Below are 19699 nucleotides of genomic sequence, written 5' to 3'. Positions count from 1 at the left end.
AATCTTTCAGCACTGTGTTGAATAAGAATGATAACCACAGACATCCTTTTCCCAATTTAGAGGGAAAGCATTCAGTGTTTAATTAACTACTAAATATAATGTTAGATGTAGATATTTGATTTTTTAAATCAAATTGAAGAAATTCCCTTGTATTCCTACTTTTCTAAATTTTCACATGAGTGGATGTTGAATTTTGTCAAGAGTATTTTCTGTGTCTATTGATATGATCATGTGACTTCTTTTCTAGCCTGTTTTGTTGTTGTTGTTTGTTTTTTGTTTTTGGTGTAGAACATTTATTTATTTATTTATTTATTCCATGAAACACTCAAAGTTGGGATGCCTGGGTGGCTCAGTGGTTAAGCATCTGCCTTCAGCTTGGGGTGTGATCCTGGAGTCCCAGGATCGAGTCCCACTCGGGCTCCCTGCATGGAGCCTGCTTCTCTCTCTGCCTATGTCTATGCCTCTTTCTCTATCTCTGTGTCTCTCATGAATAAATAAATAAAATCTTAAAAAAAAAAAACACTCAAAGTTTAGGTCAGTGGGAAATAATTTTAATCAAAGAATTGTACATTTTCTTCCCACATATCTTGCTTTGTATTAGGAAATGACATTGTGATCCATTTTAATAAAATATTACAAAATATTTACAAGAAAATATTAAAATAACTCAAACACAAAAAGCAAGATGGGGTAAAATAAACTATTTTTTCAAAAATCTCTACTCCAGTGCCCACTGAACACAAGAAGAGAATCAAAACAACTAAGTAACAAAGATCCCCTCGATCACAAGTTTCTAAAGAATTGGAGAAGGGGAACAAATGGGATGAAAACGGTGGTATGAAAGGGAATGGATGTTAGCAGCACTGCTTCAATAACCGATCTATTCTGAATGAAACAATCCTCTCCTACATGCAAATAAATTCTGAACAAGGCTAAACTTTAGGATATTCCTTGAACTGAAATTGAAAAATACCCTGACAGTGAAAGTTGCTCTTTCACTAAGTTTAGTAAGAGCCTCTTTCCCCACGAACCTCTGGTGTGAAGAGAAACGCTCTGGCATTAAGAGCTGTCACAGTAGCCCTTCCATCTCTTTCATGAAAGCTTCATAAACGTCATCCTTGGTCTGAACGGAGACAGGAACAGACAGACCAGATTTGGGAGCTGCTTTGGCAAGAGGCACAGCAGAATCATCCTCTGACTTTCTTTGGGGAGCAGCAGCAGCCCCTTTATTCTCCCAACATACCCTTAATGCTGTGGGCACGAATCCAGTAAGCCCTGCCTTGGGATTAGTGTTCTGTGGCTTGGCACTGATGGTTGCTGTGATTTTCTTCTCAATGGTGGCTGTGCTTGTATCATCCACCTTGAGGCCTGAATCAAGTTGGGTAGAGCACTTAAAACCCCTGGGTTGAGCTGGTGGGAAAAGCCCAGGTGGGGCAGGTCCAAGTGGAGGCACCAAAGGTGGGTGCATCAGGCCAGGAGGTGGAGGGATGCCTGGAGGTGCAGCGGGAGGTAGCCTTGGTGGGAGTTCCTGAGGGGGAGGGCCAGGAGGCAGACCTGGAGGTGGACCTGGGGGAGGGCCAGTGGGTCGGCCTGGTGGTGGGCCTGGAGGCAAAAGTCGGGGTAAAGGCCTTTGGAGTCCTGGCATTCCAGGGGGCCCTCAGGAATGGAGGAGCTCCTGGAGGTGGTCCAGGAGGAAGGCCAGTAGATGGTCCACGTGGTCATAAAGGTGGAGCAGGTGGTGGTCCAAGAGGAGGTGGTCCTGGCATGGGAGGTGCTTATATCTGAGAAGGAGGAACAGACCTGGGGGAGCTTGTTGCTGTGAAGAAGCAATAGATATGCCATCAGAAAGAGATTCCTCTTTATGCTGTTTCTGTGATTGCTCTTCTGCTTCAGAATCATCAGAATCATCTTCGTCATCATCCTCTGAAAATTCTTCTCCTTCTCATCACCTCCTCAGGGATATCCTGATCTGCCATTTGAAGCATTATGGCTTGAAGAGGAGTCAGCTCCTTCATGTTCTTCTTTTTCTTCCTTGATTTTCTAGGCATATCTGCAAATCTTACACTCAGACCTGACTGACTTCTTTTCTTCATTGTTGTCTCTCTCGTTATCATCACAATGCACAAATTCATCCCCTTCTCTTTCTCCATCTGACCTGTCAGTGTCTCTGTCATCAGTACTGTCATCATGCTTATCTTGATCCATGTCCTCAGGATAACCATCATCTTCACTGGTGGTGGAAACATCATCATCATGACCCCGTTGAGCAAGTTCTGGGCTATATAACATGTCTTTATCCCGCCTGCGAGGGGGAAGATCTAGGGCAAAGCCCACTTTACGGCCATACATTTGCAAGACTTGAGGAGGTGGTGGACCAGGGCAAGGACCAGGAGGTTTTCTACCAGGGGGCAAACGTGGCACACCATGTCCAAGAAGAGGAAGTATATAAACTGCCTGTGTTGGAGGTCCATAGGCTGAGGTCTTTTTAAGGATGGAGGGTGGCTGGGCACCAGGAAGTGGAATGTCCTGGATCAAGATGTTGAAAGGAGCATGTGGCATATCTGGCAAGGGAATACTCTCCACTTCCACATGGTGAGCATTCTTGACAGCATCAAAATATTGGCTAAGTTGAACCCTCTTCTGTTTGTATTCCATTTCTCAATTCTTTGTAAATATCCGGATTCTCTTTTTCATAGAGTCGTAGAATACGTTCAAAGGTTTCACGCAGCTTTTTACCCTTGTCTTTCAGCATCCTCTCACTTAACTGTGGTTGCTGCACTGAGTTAAACTCCATTTCAAAAAACAAAACAAAAACAAAACAAAACAAAACAAAACAACCAGACTCCATTTCAGGGCAACCTGGGTGGCTCAGCAGTTTAGCTCTGCCTTTGGCCCAGGGCGTTATCCTGGAGACCTATCCCAGGACAGGCTCCCTGCATGGAGCCTGCTGCTCCCTCTGCCTGTGTCTCTGCCTCTCTCTCTCTGTCTCTTATGAGTAAATAAATAAAATCTTAAAAAATAATAAAATAAAATAAAATAATAAAATAATAAAATAAAATAAAATAAAATAAAATAAAATAAAATAAAGTAAACTCCATTTCATACAAATTCTCCATGTCCCAGATAGTCTGTTTGGGATCCTTCATCTTCAAAACTGCAGCTCATACCATCATGCGCTGTTTTTTGTTCTTTAATTCTCTCTTCCGGGCTTCTTTTTGGGCTTGCTCTGTGGGATTAATAAATTTTCCACTCTTGGTGGATGATGTAGATCTCCGTCCCATGTTGACAACTCATATGGTTTACCTGGCTCATTAAAAAAACAAAAAATCACTTCTGCTGGGTTCCTGGGACTGTGAGAAGCGAGAGGGAACGATTCTTGGCCTCTTCTACATCGCAGAGGCCTTCACCTCTGCCTGCCGGTCTGCCATGCAGCCACTGCCATCTTGAAACCTCGCGCCCCTCCCTCTAGCCTGTTCATATGGTAGGTAACACTGATTTTTCAACCTTGCAGTCCACTTAGTCATGTGTACAATTCTTTTATATATTGCTAAGTTTGATTTGCTAATATTTTGTCAAGGCTTTTTTTTAAAAAAAGATTTTATTTATTTATTTGACAGAGAGAGAGAGAGAGCACACAAGCAGGGGGAACAGCAGAGGGAGAGGGAGAAGCAGGCTCTCCACTGAGCAGGGAGCCTGATGTGGGGCTATATCTCAGAATTTGGGATCATGAGTTGAGCCACAGACAGACACTAACCAACTGAGCCACCCAGATGCCCCTGTCTAGGCTTTTTGCATATATTCATGAGGTAGGTATACTGGTTGTAGTTTGGTTTGGTTTGGCTTTTTGTATTGTCTTTGTCTGTTTTTGGTATCCGGGTAATACTAGGCTTCATAAAATGAACTGAGTCAAGTCATTATGTTGTGAATCTAAAACAATGGTGTATGTCCATTGTATCTCAAATTTAAGAAAAAAAGATAAAAAATTACTAACAAAAATGAATTGAGAAGTGTTCTCTCATTTTCTGTTTTTTGGAAGATATTGTGTAGAATTGTTGTTAACTCTTCTTTAAATGTTTGGTAGAATTCTCTGTAAAGTCATCTGGACCTATAGATTTGGGAGGGGGGTTAATTTTAAATTTAATTTCTTTAACAACCATAGGGAAATTAAGATTGTCTATTTAACATTAGATAAGTTTTGGTAGTTTCTGTTTTTCAAGGAATTGGAATTGGTCCATTTGTTTTTTGTTTTGTTTTGTTTTGTTTTGTTTTAATTGGTCCGTTTGATCTAAGTTTTCAAGTTTATATGTGTGGAGTTATTTGTAATTACTATTGCTATGGTCTGAATGTTTGCATTCCCCTCAAAGTCATATGTTGAAACCCTAATGTCCAGTGTGATGATATTGAGAGGTGGGGTCTTTGGGAGGTAATCAGATTGTGAGGGAAGAGACTTCATGAATGAGGTTAGTAACCTGGTTAGTAACTTTCTAGAAGAAGCTCTAGAGGTATCCATTGCCCTCTTCCACCATGTGAGGACACAGCCAGGACTTTCCAACCTCCACAACCATATGAAATAAATTTATGTTGTTACCCAGTCTGTGGTATTTTGTAATAGCAACTCAAATGAAGTAAGACAATAATAGTCCCTTAGGACTTTTTTAGATGTTGCATTTCTGGCCAGCTGACTTCTTCTATTTGAAATCTGGGATATTTGAGACATCAAAGAAAACCTAGGCAGCTGACCACCATATTGTTGCTTGGATCCTTGGCTGGTCTGCTTTCTTTTCTCCACCTTTCAGAGTCATCTTATTTTTATTTTTAAGATTTTTATTTATTTATTTGACAGAGAGAGGGAGAGCACAAGTAGGCAGAATGGCAGGCAGAGGGAGAGGGATAAGCAGATTCCCCACTGATCAGGGAGCCTGATATAGGACTTGATCCCAGAACCCTGAGATCCTGACCTGAACTGAAGGCAGAGGCCTAACCGACTGAGCCACTCAGGTGCCCCTTATGTTTGTTTTATATACAGTGTCCAGTGTTTTTAGTTGTACTTAAGTAGGAAGAGGAATAGGGAAAATTATATCTACTCTATGTTGCCAGAGTACAAGTCTCCATCTTCAGTTTCTGATGTAAATGTACGGCTTATGTCTTTCTAAGGTATTGTAGCTGAATCATTTTTTTGACAAGATTAAGTGTTCCTATTACTGTAAGATCATTGTTGTCCATTTGGCAAATCTTTTTTTTTTAAAGATTTATTTATTTATGATAGACATAGAGAGAGAGAGAGAGAGAGAGAGAGAGGCAGAGACACAGGAGGAGGGAGAAGCAGGCTCCATGCCGGGAGCCCGATGTGGGACTCGATCCCGGGACTCCAGGATCGTGCCCTAGGCCAAAGGCAGGCGCTAAACCGCTGAGCCACCCAGGGATCCCCAATTTGGCAAATCTTAATAACATTCAGTGGCCTGAGATGCTTGGTGAATACAACCTCTGAATATGTGAAATATGCTTAAGGATTTTTTTTAAAGATTTTATTTATTTATTCATGAGAGACACACAGAGAGAGGCAGAGACATAGGCAGAAGGAGAAATGGCTCCTTGCAGGGAGCCCAATGTGGAACTCGATCCTGGAACCCCGGGATCACGCCCTGAGCCAAAGGCAGACGCTCAACCACTGAGCCACCCAGGAGTCCCAATATTTTAAGTTTTCACTTAGAGCAGACTGCTTTTATTAGAGCCACAGATTTACCCTAATTTCATTCGTCAGTAGATATTTCTAATTAAAAGTTTATTTGATAAACAAAATATGGTAGTTTAATTCTTCAAAGGCAGTTTACAGACAGATCTGCTTTGGGGTAATTAGAGATTATCAAACCTGCATTTGATTTCATGGACAAATGAATAAGTAGAAAAGAAACACTACTAGCCGGGAGTGTAAATGTACATTCAAATAACTTTAATAATTAAATTATGCCTTCAACTCTTTCTGACAAGAATGTCAAATTCATTTCTCATAGCTAAATTGATTGGCTCAGTAATCTGAAATAGCGTGCGATTGTGAGTTTACGTTTTAAAATCCTTTCAATTGGGATCCTGGGTGGCTTAGCGGTTTAGTGCCTGCCTTCGGCCCAGGGCGTGATCCTGGAGTCCCGGGATGGAGCCCCACATTGGGCTCCCTGCATGGAGCCTGCTTCTCCCTCTGCCTGTGTCTCTGCCTCTCTCTCTGTGTCTCTCATGAATAAATAAATAAAATCTTTAAAAAATAAAAGTAAAAAAAAAAATCCTTCCAATGGCTTTTACACATCCTTCTATGGAAAAAAATATGGCTATTCTGCCTAAGAAAAAAAAATCTCTGTTCTAATTTTGTTAATAAATCTCCCTCTGTTGTTCACATAGCTTTATAGCATAAACAATGCATTGTCCTGCACTAAGGATTAGTATGTTTCACAGCACAAGTGTGAGACTTCTTCACATTTCCAATGTTAATCATTGATTGTATCATCATGCAATGGTGAGTATAGAGAATGTAAGGTTAGGGGAAAAAATGTAGGCTTTTAAATTGTGAAGCAAAATCATTCTGGGATTTTACTGGGAATTACACATTAGGTTTTGAAATGTAAAGGAGGCCAAAGATGAATTTAAGTTAGAGTTTTATAAAGTAATAATGTAAGTTCTCCTCGTAACACATTTTAATATAATTTTCTTTAGTTATCCCTCAACACCCTCTAAGCCAGTAGAGCTTCACAATTATTTAAAAATGAATCCCTAAGTCAATATCCTTTCTCTGTAATTTTAGTATCCTCCAATCTCCTAAGCACAGCTGCAAGTTGAAATGATTTTGGAGAACTGTGAGCAAAAATCTAGTAAAAAAAAATGGCTTCATTTTGCAGGGAAGTGTGTATTAGGTAATTGACGGAGAATGACCAGGAACGTGGCTGTAGTAGTAGGTCAGACAGATTGAATTGCTTAGTATTTTGAATGCACTGTAAATGAGATTTTGAAATCAATATGCCATTTTTTGTTGCATCTAATAAGAACTTCTAAGGATAAAAGCAAGATGGAAAGATGTAGTACTGCTTTGTTTAGCCGCTAAAGCAAACGGAAGTGCTATATGTAAAAATTCCCTAGGGTCTGTAGAAAAAGGCAAACTGCACCCTTATATAATCTGGCTTAAGAAAACATGTTTATAACTGTATATGAAATAATTGTATGTTATATATGGTTGCAATACACATGATGGTAATTTTCATCTTGGAACATCTTCCTGACTTTACTGTTGTTGTTTTAGGGTTGCAGAGGGTTTTCCATAACAGCTCTTTTTGTTTTTAAAGTTTATTTTTTAGAGGTAAATGGTGGTTCAGTTGGTTAGGCCTCTGACTCTTGATTTCCACTTGGGTCATGATCTCAAGGGGATCTCTTGGGGATTGAGCCCCATTGAGGACTCTGTGTGCTCAGTGTGGAGTCTGCTTCAGATTCTCTCTCCTTCTCCCTCTGTCCCTTCCCACCATCCTCTTGCATGCAATGTGCTCTCTCTCAAGTAAATAAATAAAATCTCTTTAAAATATGTAGTTTAATTTCTAGTAATGTCTATACCCAACATGTGGTTCGAACCTCATAACCCCAAGACTGAGAGTCACATGCTATTCCAACTGAGCCAGCCAACTGTCCCCTGGAACAGGTTTTGGCTGGACTCAAACCTGCAGAGTTTTCTCCATCTTTTATTGTGCTGAATTTAAATACGGGAATTTGAAGCAGCCCTGACTAGATCTCAAGGAACTGGTATCCTAAGTATAGCAGGTACATTTGATTCCTTACCTAACAGCCACCATCCCCCTTTTTTTCTTGCTGCTAGAGCCCCATGTTTGTTTGGGTTCTACTCTTTCTTTGCAGTCCTATGCTTAGAGAAGAGATAATCCTGGTAGGTACTAGCTAGACAAGGCCCTTTTCCTTAGCCAGTGATTGGTCTAGAGGTGTGACTGTCAACCAGTCTGGCCAAGGACACACGAGAAATATACTGGAGGAACTTCTGGGAAGCTTTTCCTTGCTTTCAAAAAAGACACAGGAAGGAGGTAACCCTCTTTTCTTCCATGAAATAAACTGATTGGTTCTTGTGGCTGAAGGTGACCCTTGAACTGTTATAGCTCTAGGCTCTAGAAGAAAGTGGGTCACACAAAAGACAGCAGAGCAGAAGATGAAAAGGACTGACTTGATAACAATATTGAGCTTCTGAAATTGGAATGAAATCTGGAGCTGCCCTATACCCAGACTTGTTGATGAGATGTTATGTGTCCCTCTGTTTAGGCCCCTTGAGTCAAGATTCTTTATTACTTGTAACTGAAAAGGTCCTGTTAAAATAGTATTACATTACAGCACCCTTGGCTTGCATGATATCTTCCACTTAGATAACACTCTTTTAAGCAGCAATGCATATTAATCTTTGCATTCTGTAGGGAGTTTAGAAATGCCAGAGAATTCTACTTTTTTTTTACCCATTGTGGTCAAAGAAAAAAAATTGGCAATAATAGCTACCATTTACTGAATATTGCATATGAGGCACTGTGCCAAATGCTTTAGGTGTATTATCTCTTAAGTCTCACAAAATGTTTAGGTATTATTGCTACCATTTTTTTTTTTTTTTACAAGTAAAGAAACTGAAGTTCAGGAATTTTAAACCACTTGTGCAATATGAACCACTAGAAAGAGGTAGAAAAGAGATTGAACAGAAGTCTCTTTTTGATAAAACTTATGCTCCTAACTTGGCTGATTCCCTTTTATTAGGCATTATATACTAGTCACTAAGGATTAAAAAAAAGATAAAGTCAAAATTGCTTTGTAGCTTTGGAAAATTATCAGGACTTTCTACCCAGGAGAAAAAAAAAAGTTAATTCCAAAGGACTATTGAAAGCAGGCTTCTAAGGGTACAGTTGCTGTTGCTTCCAAATGATGTGTGATGGTGAGAGGGAGAGGTGATAGTGATGGAATCACAGAGGGTAATGGCTAAGGACCCCAGACTCTGAGCCAGCCTGCCTGGGCTGCATCCCTAAGTGTTTCCACAATGCATGGGCTATCAGGTTGGAAAACAGAGGTTCTGCGGAATCATGCTGTTACTGCAAGTGAGCTTTTTAAAAATAAAAAGTGAAAAAAAATAAAAATAAAAATAAAAAGTGAGAATGGGGCACCTGGCTGGCTCAGTTGGTGGAGCATGTGACTCTTGATCTTGGGGTTGTAGGTTCAAGCCCCACATGGGGTGTAGAGATTACTTTAAAAAATCTTAAAAGAAAAAAAAGTGAGAGGGGAGAATCATGTAGAGGGAGGGTTCTAAACTGAATTTTCTCCTCAAAATAAAACAAAGGGAATTACAATTTGGTGGGGGTGGGAGGGGTAAGGGAGAGGTTTTTAATTTAACATAGTATTCTGGTTTGGGATGAAACTGAGCCCATGGCACTCTTTATGGCAGCATAGTATAGGCCCCAGAGACAATCTAGCCAAAATTGCCATTCAGAATTATTATTATTATTTTTAAGATTTTATTTATTTATTTGACAGAGAGAGAGAGAGAGAGTGGCAGAGGTTGAGGGAGAAGCAGGCTCCCCACTGAGCAGGGAGCCTGACACAGGGCTCCATCCCAGGACCCTGGGATCATGACCTGAGGGGAAGGCAGATGCTTAGCCAACTGAGCCACCCAGGTGCCCCTCCATTCAGAATTCTAAGAGAGGAATAAACTCTCTCAGCCCATGAATTCCATGAAATAAACTGATTGATTCTCTCATCAGTGTCTTTCAGGATGGCAATGTCAAACACCCTAGATCCAGTCAAGTTTCTGTTCAAAGTTCTGAAACAAACACTGGACCATGATATTCCAGAAATAGCTCAATATTGATATATGTTTCTTAATGTGGCCCATTTCCATCTTTATCTCCACAAAATATACAAGGAGTGAAGGTAGACTTGCAGATCCTAGCAATAGTGCCAAAAGGCCAGAAGGATCTGAAATCTCAGAAAGGAGCTAGAAGTAAATGAAGTAAACTGGTCAGAGAGAGAAGTGGGCAAAGCCCCCTATAGTCTTCCCCAGGTAGAGAGGTCAGATGTAGCTTGTTCCCAGAAGATGAAATTCTTCCTATGTATGAGAGTTCCAGTGCTCTCCCTAACTACCTGTCTTGTGGATTTCAGGCTTGCCCAAGCCAATGCTTTGTGATGAATCTCCTTTTTGTTCTGATCCTCTGCTCAAACTCTGATTGATACAGTGATGGAGAGAAACAAGGGAAGCTAGAAAAGAAAAAAATGTTGTGCCCAGAGGAAAAAAGATAAGGATGACCACAGTTTTCTCATTAAAATACACAATTGATTAATAGTTGTATAACATCCTGATAGTAACAGCAACAAAAAATTGTTAACCTAGAAATTACAAATATTATAAAATACAAATATCTGTCAAAAATGAAAGTAAAAACAAATATGTTCCAGACATAAAAAGCTAAAAGAAGTAATCACCAGCAGATCTGCACTATAAAAAAAATCAAGTATGTTTTAAAAATAGGCTTCAATTTTTAGAGTAGTTTTAAGTTTACAGAAAAATTGCACAGGAAATACAGTGTTACCTTATAACCCCCGCCAAAGTTTCTCCTCTTATTGACATTTTGCCTCAGTGTGGTCCATTCATTATTAGTGATCAACTCTATATTGACACATTTTTTACTAATGTCCATAGTTAGGGTTTACCCTTTGTGTTGTACTATTCTATGGATTTTAACAAATGCATACTCATGTATCTCTGATTACAATATAACACAGAATAGTTTCACTGCCCTAAAAATGCTCTGTGCTCCCACTCCCCTCCCTGAACTCCTGACAAACACTAATCTTTATACTGTCTCCATAGTTTTGCCTTTTCCAGAATGTTGTATGTTTGTAAAAACACAGTATATAGACTTTTCAGGCTGGTTTCTTTCACTAATAATATACATTTAAGATGCTTCCATATCTTTTTTTGTGGCTTCATAGCTCATTTCTTTATTTTTTTTCTTTTAAATGGTAAGTTTTTAAAAATATTTTAAGTAAACTCTACACCCAATATGAGGCTCAAACTCGGAACCCTGAGATCAAGAGTCACATGCTCTAGCAACTGAGCCAGCCAGGTACCCTTCATTTCTTTGAAATGTAGGTTTTTTAGGCAGAAGGAAAATGATACCAGATGGAAATCTACATATATGCTAGAACCCATATCTACACCAGAAATGCCAACTACATGAGTAAATATACATGATGTTTAAATTTAAATCTCTTCAAAAGATAATTGGGCTTTTAAACAAACAAAATGTAGTATGGAGTTTTAACATAAAATTATAAATCCCAACGAACACAAAAGAAAAGGAAAAAACTCCCAAAGAAGTCATGCAACAAATAGAAAACAAATAGCAACTCATTCTAGGTTGAGAACATTACTTTGATATTAAAACCTGACAAAGATATTCCAAGAAAAGAAAACCACAGATCAATTGCCAAGAAAAGTTTAGCAAATTAAATCTATGGTATGTACGGGCATGTGGGTGGCACAGTTGGTTGAACATTTGACTCCTGGTTTTGGCTCAGGTTGTAATCGAGTGCCATGTAGGGCTCCATGCTCAGTGTGGAGTCTGCTTGGGTTTCTCTCTCCTCCCCCCACCTCAAATAAATAAATCTTTTTTTTTTTTTTTTTAGGATTTTATTTATTTATTCATGAGAGACACAGAAAGAGAGAGAGGCAGAGACACAGGCAGAGAGAGAAGCAGGCTCCACTCAGGCAGCCCGACATGGGACTCGATCCCAAGTCTCCAGGATCAGGCCCTGGGCTGAAGGTGGCGCTAAACCGCTGAGCCACCTGGGCTGCCCTCAAATAAATAAATCTTAAAAAAAAAAAAAAAATCTAACTGTATGTAAAATGGATTAATACATAATGACCAACTGGGTTTTATCCTAGGAATTTAAGAATTCATTAAAAAAAAATCAACAAAGTCCTGAAACCAATATTGTTCTGTATGTTAACTTAAATTTAAATAAAAATTAAAAACCCTCATGTTCACCATATTAACAAATAAGAAATAAGAACCATTACCTCAACAGATGCTGTTTTAGTCCTTCCTGGCTGCTATAATAAAATACTACAGACTGGGTACCTTACAAACAACAGACATTTATTTCTCACCATTCTGGAGGCTCGAAGCGCAAGCTCAAATGTTAGTAGATTTGGTGTGTTGTCTGCTGAGAACCAACTTTCTGATTCAGAGCTGGTACCTTTTCTCTGTGTCTTCATACGGTGGAAGGGGCAAGGAATATCCCTGGAGCCTCTTTTATAAGGGCACTTATCCCATTCATGAGGATTCCCCTCCCTTGTGACTGACCACCTCCCAAAGGCCCCACCTACTAATACTATAATTTTGGGGGATTAAGATTTCAACATATGATTTATAAAGGAAGCACACAAACATTCAGATCACAGTTGACACAAAAAAGCATTTGACAGAATCTAGTGTCCACCCTTGGTAGAAATTCTAAACAAACGGGGAATAGAATGGTCTTTATTTTTCTTTTGCTAGGTCCTGTGTCCTTGAAATAAAATCTCACTGTGTCAGAATGCCATGAAGTTTTGTGTTGATGCTGGTGGCAGAGATGGACATTACTTTGAAGGCAGGATGGAGTTGAACAGAAGCACTTGGGTAAGAAGAAAAACTAGTTTGGCTAATTCTCCTCAGAGAGCCAAAATGTAATCATCTCTTGCTTAATTATCATTTTCCTGTCGTCCCATTTTCTTGCTTCTCTTCATGTTTTGTTTTGTTTTTTAAGATTTTATTTATTTTTTCATGAGAGACACAGAGAGAGGCAGAGACAGGCAGAGAGAGAAACAGGCTCCCTGCAGGGGACTCCAGGATCACACCCTGGGCCAAAGGCAGACGTTTAACCGCTGAGCCACCCAGGCATCCCCTCTTCATGTTTTATTTCATGGTTCCAGAGCTATTCAGGAATTTGTACAGTATCTGTAACATCTGTACATAACAGCTGAAGTACATTCTGCACCATTAAACCCTTCACATTAACTTTTAAATTTGTATACAGATAGGTCTAGACATAACATGCATGCTTCTCTCTCTCTCATTTGCTTTTTTTTTTTTTTAAGATTTTATTTATGTATTCATGAGAAAGAGAGAGAGAGAGAGAGAGAGAGAGAGGCAGAGACACAGGCAGAGGGAGAAGCAGGCTCCATGCAGGGAGCCCGACGTGGGACTCAATCCCTAGTCTCCAGGATCACACCCTGGGCTGCAGGCGGCACTAAACCGCTGCACCACCCTGGCTGCCCTCTTTCACTTTTTAAGTAAGCTCTCTGCCCAATGTAGGGTTTGAACTCACAATCCCAAGAGCAAGGGTCACATGCTTTACCCCCCTAGACATACCATGCATGCTTCTTTACTTTATCAGCCAGATAGACATTAAATGCTAAAGTTGTGATTAGTTTTATGTTTTTAAAAATGTTTCATGTAATATATTCAATTTTAAAAGTTAAGCTTTAAATAGTTTTGATTTAAAATCTCAATATTTTAAGACTATGACACATTTTGCCTGTTCATTTTCATAAGCAGTTTGTGACATTTTAGAAGAAAATAGCTCTTTTGAAAGCATTTAAAGGCAATTTTTAAAAGATATGTTATTTTGAGAGTGTGAGCAAGCATAAGCTGGGGGCAGGGGGGTGCAGAGGGAAAAGCATACTCCCTCTTGAGCAAGGAGAGTGACATGGGACTTGATCCCAAAACCCCAGGATCATGACCCAAACCAAAGGAAGATGCTTAACCCACTGAGGCACCCAGGTGCCCCATGTAATTTTAACTTTTCCATTTGACTACTATAAGTTACTTTTTGGGGTAAATATATATTCAGCCTTTGTTCACTTTGGAATTACAATTTAAAAAACAATTACATTTTTTTTATTCTTTAGATAATAGAACATAAATTATAAAAAAGTTCAATTATAACAAAATAATTGGTGAATTTCTGAAACAAAGGCAAGAGATATAACTGCTATGGTCTCATTATTTGTGTGTCCTCAAAATTCATATATTGAAACCTAATGCCCAAGGTGACAATATTAGGAGGTAGGGCCTTTGGGGGCTTTTGGGAGGAGATTAGGTCATGAGGGTGGAGCCTCATGGAGTTAGTGCCCTTACAATAAAGACCTCAGAGAGATCCCTCCTATCTTCCACCAGCAAGTAGACAGTTTGCAATACAGAAGAGGGCTTTCACCAGAACCAACCATTCTGGCACCCTGGTCTTGGATTCCCAGCTTCCAGAATTGTGAGAATAAATGTCTATCATTTATAAGTCCATCCAGCCTGTGGTATTTTGTTACAGTGGTCCAAATAGACTAGAACAACAACATTTAGGGTGTAATTGTGAATTATGTATGTTTTCATGTTAGTACTCATTCAAATATTATTATTCATCCAAGCAGTGTTGTCCTATCAACAAAAGCCAGACATGCATGATAATGATAAAATTCAGTCATCTTTGATATTTTGCCAACTTTCAGTCCTGGCAAACCACAGTTTTATATACACTTTTCAATTTTTGTCATCTCAAAGGTATATGTGCAAAATTATTTGTACAATAAAATACATTTTGTTTAACAATTTGTTGGCTTGTTGATTATGTTTAAAATTTAAATGTGTAACATGGAAGCCTTAATTTATACCCTTTCCCACAGTCCCCAAAATGTTTTAGGGCCTAAAGAAAGGACTTTCTCAGGTCTTGCTCTGGTAGTCTGCTGTGGAAAGTCACCTGAATATGAGCCATCCCTGACTAATTTCCTTTCATCTCTCTTGTTTTTGTTGTGGAAAGCTGGGCACAAGGTGAGAAGAATCTCCTGGAGATCAGTTTACACATTTTCCCTCTCCAATAGAGAATCAAAACTGATAAGGAGTGCTTAGTGTGACAGAAGAGACATCCATGAAAACCATACTGTACCAACAACCTGCAAAAAGACTGGCTGCCTTTCTAGCCCCCACTCATCCTCAGTGCTGGAGGATGCCTAAAATTCCAGCCTTAGACTTTTATTTTAAGATCTCAATCCTTCTCTGTCTTAATGTGATGATATTTCAGGAGATTTGATTTGGGGAAAGGAGAGAAAACCTACATCTCCAGTGCAACAGAGAAGAAGAACCACAAAGCACAGGGAAGCTGAGATAGGGCTGAGGGGAGTTGGGAAGGAGATGGTGAGAGGTGGAAGGAGATTACCGGAGGTGGGAAGGAGATGAGGGGAGGTGGAAGAGATGAGGGGAGGTAGAAGAGATGAAGAGAGGTAGGAGGGAGATGAGGAGAGTGGAGAGGAGATGAAGGAAGGTTGGGAGGAGATGAGATGGAGATGAGGGGAGAGGGGAGGTGGGAGGAAGATGAGGTGGTGCCAGATGTAGTTGGGAGAGGCAATGAGAAGGATAAAATCTAACTGCTCTTTCTGCCATTTTGCCTAGGGCTGCTGGAAGGAAGGGGAAGTTTATTTATTTATTTATTTATTTATTTATTTATTTATTTATAATTTAAATTCTAGTTAGTTAACATACAGTGCAATATTGGTTCCAGGAGTAGAACTCAGTGATTGATCACTTATCTAAAACATCCTGTGCTCATCACAGCACCCAATGCTTAATCCCCATTCACACATCTAGCCCATCCCCCACCTACTTCCCTCCATCAACCCTCAGTTCGTTCTCTATCATTAAGAGTCTCTTATGGTTTGCCTCCGTCTCTGTTTTCATCTTATTTTATTTTTCTTCCCTTCCTCTATGTTCATTTGTTTTGTTTCTTAAATTCCACATATGAGTGAAATCATATGGTGTTTGTCTTTCTCTGACTGACTTATCTCACTTAACATATACACTCTAGTTCCATCCATATTGTTGCAAATAGCAAGAGTTCATTCTTTTTTATGAATGAGTAATATTTCATTGTATATGTATATTATATATATATACACCAATTCTTCTTGATTGCTTCATCAGTTGATGGACATTCTTCTCTACAGAGCAAGAACAAGTAATCTGAATAGATTCCATAAGTTGTCTTTATGAAGTTTTTAAAACTTCAATTAATTAAAAAAATAAGTACAATTAATTAGCATATAATGTATTATTAGTTTCAGATGTAGAGGTCAGTGATTCTACTGATTCAACATTCTTATGTAACACCCAGTGCTCATTACATCATGTGTGCTCCTTAATGTCCATCACCTAGTTACCCCATCCACCACCCCCTCCCCTCCAGCAACCTTCAGTTTTTCTCCTATGATTAAGAGTCTCTTATGGTTTGTCTCCCTCTCTGATTTCATCTTGTTTCATTTTTTCCTCTCTTCCCCATGACCCTCTGTTTTGTTTCTTAAATTCTACATACGAGTGATAGCATATGATTGTCTTTCTGATTGACTTATTTCACTTAGCATAATATCCTCTAGTTCTATTCATGGTGTTGCAAATGGCAAGATTTCATTTTTTTTTTTTTTTAAGATTTCATTTTTTTGATAGCTAAGTAGTATTCCTGTGTACACACACACATATAATCACATCTTCTTTATCCATTCATCTTTCGATGGACATGTGGGCTCTTTCCATAATTTGGCTATTGTGAGTATTGCTGTTCCTGAGGACTGCTCATGTCCTCTGCCCGTTTCTTGATTGGATTATTTGTTATTTGGGTGTTGAGTTAGATAAGTTCTTTATACACTTTGGATACTAGCCCTTTATCTGATAAGACATTTGCAAATATCTTCTCTCATTCTGTAGGTTATCTTTTGGTTTTGTTGACTTTTTCCTTTGCTGTGCAAAAGCTTCTTGTCTTAATGAAGTCCCAGTAGTTCATTTTCCTTTGTTTCCCTTGCCTTTGGAGATGTGTCTAGCAAGAAGTTGATTTGGCCAAGGTCACAGAGCAACGTTGCTGCCTCGGTTCTCCTCTAGGATTTTGATGGATTCCTGTCTCACATTTAGGTCTTTCATCCATTTTGAGTCTGGTTTTGTGTGTGGTGTAAGGAAATGGCCCAGTTTCATTCTTCTGCACGTGGCTGTCCCATTCTCCCAACACTATTTGTTGAAGAGGCTGTCTTTTTTTCCTCTGGGTATTCTTTCCTGCTTTGTTGAAGGTTAATTGACCATAGAGTTAAGGGTCCATTTCTGGGTTCTCTATTCTGTTCCATTAATCTGTGTGTCTGTTTTTGTGCCAGTACCGTAATGTCTTGATGATTACAGCTTTGTAATAGAGCTTGACGTCTGGAATTGTGGTGCCTGTTGTGCCCAAGATTGCGAATCCGAGAAACCACCAAGGAGCCAACACCGATGCAAGCGCACGAGGGTTTATTAGCAAGCTCGAACTTGGGTCCAAGTATACCCGACACAGTGGAGCAGGGACTTGGACCCCAAAGTGGGTTACAGCTGGGTTTTTTATAGGCTCATCTAGGGGATTTTAAGAAGGGGTGGAGGAATTCCTCAAGTTCTGTTTACATTCTGATATGGGGCTTTCAAGGGCATTGAGCTCTGTTCTCATTCTAATATGGGACTTTCAAGGGCATTGAGCTCTGTTCTCATTCTAATATGGGACTTTCTACCATGGGCATGGGCTCTGTTGTCTTTCTGATATGGGATTCCCTGCTGAGGACATTGAGGACATTCTGCAGTCCCCCCCCCCCCCCCCCCCCCGCCAAAGTTCAGCTCTTATTCACAGGGGCCTAAGATGGCTGTATTTGTGCTAATGCTAGGTGGGATGGCCTTAATTTTTCTCGGCCTCCACAATGCCACCAGCTTTGGTTTTCCTTTTCAACATTCCTTTGGCTATTCAGGGTCTTTTCTGGTTCCTAAAAGGATTATTTGTTCCAACTCTATGAAAAATGTTGATCATATTTTGATAAAGATTGAATCTACCCTGAATATGTAGATTGCTCTGGGTAATATAGATATTTTCACAATGTTTGCTCTTCCAATCCATGAGCATGGAATGTTTTTCCATTTCTTTACGTCCTCTTCATTTTTTTTTCATAAGAAATTCTATAGTTTTCAGGATACAGATCTTTTACCTTTTTGTTTGGGTTTATTCCTAGTTATCTCTCTTTTTTTTCCCCCCATATAGAGTATCATGTCATCTGCAAAGAGTGAGAGTTTGACTTCTTCTTTGCTGACTTTTATTTCTTTTTGTTGTATGATTGCTGAGGCTAGTACTTCTAGTACTATGTTGAACAGCAGTGGTCCATGTTCCTGATCTTAGGGGAAAAATTCTCAGTTTTTCCCCATTGAGAATGATATTTGCTGTGGGCTTTTCATATATGGCTTTTATGATATTGAGGTATGTTTCCTCTATCCCTACACTGTGGAGAGTTTTAATCAAGAAAAGATATTGTACTTTGTCAAATGCTTTTTCTGCATCTATTAAGCGGATCATATGGTTACTGTCCTGTCTTTTATTTATGTAGTGTATCACAATGATTAGTTTGCAGATGTTGAACCACCCTTGCAGCCCAGGAATAAATCCCATTTGGTTGTAATGAATAGTCCTTTCAAATGTACTGTTGGATCCTATTGGCTAGTATCTTGGTGGGAATTTTGACATCTTTGTTCATCAGGGATATTGGCCTATAATTCTCCTTTTTGGTGGGTCTTTGGTTTGAGGACCAAGGTAATACTGGCCTCATAGAAAGAGTTTGGAAGTTTTCCTTCCATTTCTATTTTTTGAAACAGCTTCAGAAGAATAGGTATTAATTCTTTAAATGTTTGGTAGAATTCCCCTGGAAAGCTGTCTGGCCCTGGACTCTTTGTTTGTTAGGAGATTTTTGATTATTGCTTCAATTTCCTTGTTGGTTATGGGTCTGTTCAGGTTTTCTATTTCTTTCTGTTTCAGTTTTGGTAGTTTGTACATCTCTAGGAATGCATCCATTTCTTCCAGATTGCCTAATTTGTTGGCATATAGTTGCTCTTATATTGTGTTCTTATAATTGTATTTCTTCTGTGTTGGTTGTGATCTCTCCTCTTTCATTCATGATTTTATTTGGGTCCTTTCTCATTTCTTTTTGATAAGTCTGGCCAGGAGTTTATTAATCTTATTAATTATTTCAAACAACCAGCTCCTAGTTTTGCTGATCTGTTCTACTATTCTTTTGGTTTCTATTTCATTGATTCCTGCTCTAATCTTTATTAATCCCCTTACTCTGCTGGGTTTAGGCTTTCTTTGCTGTTCTTTCTACAGCTCCTTTAGGTGTAAGATTAGGTTGTGTATTTGAGGCCTTTCTTATTTCTTGAGAAAGGCTTGTGTTGCTATATACTTCCCTCTTAGTATCGTCTTTGCTGCTCCCAAAAGTTTTGAACAGTTGTGTTTTCATTTTCATTTGTTTCTATGAATTTTTAAAAATTCTTCTTTAATTTCCTGGTTGAACTATTCATTCTTTAGTAGGATGCTCTATAGCCTCCATAAATTTGAATTCTTTCCAATTTCCTCTTGTGACTGAGTTCCAGTTTCAAAGCATTGTGGTCTGAAAATATGTAGAGAATGATCCACCAATCTTTTGGTACCAGTGGAGACCTGATTTGTGACCAGTGTATGATCTATTCTGGAGAACGTTCCATGTGCACTCAGGAAGAATGTGTAGTCTGTTGCTTTAGAATGGCATGCTCTGACTATATCTGTGAAGTCCATGTGGTCCAGTGTGTCATTC

At 39.3% G+C, this 19699-nt stretch overlaps 1 pseudogene; it reads right to left on the bottom strand.

The window, feature by feature from the left end:
* Positions 1 to 1050: 1050 nt before the first annotated feature.
* On the bottom strand, positions 1051 to 3356 carry LOC112921322 (WW domain-binding protein 11-like; annotated as a pseudogene).
* Positions 3357 to 19699: the final 16343 nt, after the last annotated feature.

This window comes from Vulpes vulpes, chromosome 6 (genome assembly GCF_048418805.1).
Source record: "Vulpes vulpes isolate BD-2025 chromosome 6, VulVul3, whole genome shotgun sequence".
NCBI lineage: Eukaryota > Metazoa > Chordata > Mammalia > Carnivora > Canidae > Vulpes > Vulpes vulpes.
The sequence above is the reverse complement of the archived record's forward strand: the minus strand, read 5'-3'. Positions and strand labels throughout refer to the sequence as shown.